Source organism: Aplysia californica, unplaced genomic scaffold (assembly GCF_000002075.1).
Source record: "Aplysia californica isolate F4 #8 unplaced genomic scaffold, AplCal3.0 scaffold00059, whole genome shotgun sequence".
Lineage (NCBI taxonomy): Eukaryota > Metazoa > Mollusca > Gastropoda > Aplysiida > Aplysiidae > Aplysia > Aplysia californica.
The window spans coordinates 1111510-1113261 of NW_004797329.1; the positions used below are offsets into that span (position 1 = coordinate 1111510).

Consider the following 1752-nt stretch of genomic DNA (forward strand, 5'->3'; position numbering starts at 1 on the left):
ACACACACACACACACACACAGACAGACAGACAGACAGACAGACAGACAGACAGACAGACAGACAGACAGACAGACAGACAGACAGACAGACCCACCGACCGACAGAACGTCCGATAGACAGACTGACAAACAGACAGATAGATAGATAGATAGATAGATAGTTAGATAGACAGACTGACAGACTGATAGATAGATAGATAGATAGATAGATAGATAGATAGATAGATAGATAGATAGATAGATAGATAGATAGATAGATGTGGCCTTCCATGCCTGAGATCCATAACAGTGGCACTGATTTTACATTTGAATTTAACAATCTCAAATTCGTTAGATTTTCTATTCCAAATCTTTTAAAGTTGAGTAAATATTTCTGTCCTCGCCAAATCTATTCTTGCTTTCATGTCTACTTCTGTTCCCCTACCCTTCACGTGAAAAGGAAATGTAGCATGGTAGAGATTTTTTTTCAAAGAAGTGACAAGACAGAAACATAGCATGCGGTATTCTGCAAGAGAATCGTGAGCAAGTAGCCTAGATCTACACGAGAAGTGATAAGTGTTGAGTTTTCTGTTATAGTTTGTTGTTAGTTCGAGTCGCCCTTCAACCACCCGTCCCTTCGTGATTTTCCAGATGTGAAATAATTAATAAACTTATACTAGGAATACATAACTATGACTTTCGTTAGATGTTCAGAAGCGCCGTTACCAGAATCATAACCTGGATGATTAATGGCAACTGTAGCTTTCAGTTTAGAACATTTAGGAAGCTAGCTGTTTCAACATTGCTTGTCATGGCCAACCTGGGATAGATCAGAATGGTCGGGCAGACAGTGTCCAAGGAGGCAAATTGAGTTAATAAAGAAACAAACAAAAAAAAACCCAAAACCCCCCCAAAAAAAACAAAAAACAAGCCCGCCCTCAACACTGGAATCGAACTCACGTCTTTTGCGGCTTTTACCAAAGATAGTATATAACGTTAGATCTATGTACTATCTTTGCTTTTACCCCACAGATGGCATGCACGATTACGTGCACTAGTAATGGTAGATGAGAGTGAGAGAGTCTCATAGAAGTGGCTTCACAGCTGATCGCTACAGCACTATTGTATTTGAACAAATAAAATGAATTATAGTAAAAATGTGAGGCCTCTGAAAACAGGTGACCCCCACCTCCTTCATTCGCAAATATCTCTATTTGTATTCAAGATAAATGGATATTTTTTCATCCACATAAAGACAAGTGAACAAGCTGTAAGATGATACCAATACCTCTACATGCCCAAAAATTGACGAGAGCCTGATTCCACTGCGTTGTGACACATATTTCTGTTTAAGCGGATTCTACTGTATGCTTACACGTAATAGTATAACATCTTGGGGAGTGAGTAATTAATTAATTAATTAAATTTTTTTTGTAAGCAGGTGCCCTGATACATGTTAAGCATTTTCTGTTCCTACAGGCCTATCCTTCATAAGCTTTTAGCGTTATTTTTTATTATAGTTGTTCTGTGCCTACGTCTAAATGAAAATAGTCTGTGTGTGTTTGTGTGTGTGTGAGTGTGTGTGTGTGTGTGTGTGTGTGTGTGTGTGTGTGTGTGTGTGTGTACAAATATATATTGCATGAGAAGAAAGGAAGTAGTACGCAAGGTTTTGAAAAAGAGTATTCAAGGTAAAGGGCATTGAGCTACTTTTTTGGAAAAGCGCTGTTTAATGTTACATTATTATCATTATCATTATTATTATTATTATTATT

General features: G+C 37.6%; 1 protein-coding gene across 2 annotated transcripts in view; it reads right to left on the reverse strand.

Moving 5' to 3' along the window:
- LOC101859082 (putative uncharacterized protein DDB_G0289963) overlaps positions 1 to 1752 on the reverse strand; it is a 36389-nt gene that overhangs the window by 16564 nt on the left and 18073 nt on the right. The window lies entirely within an intron of this gene.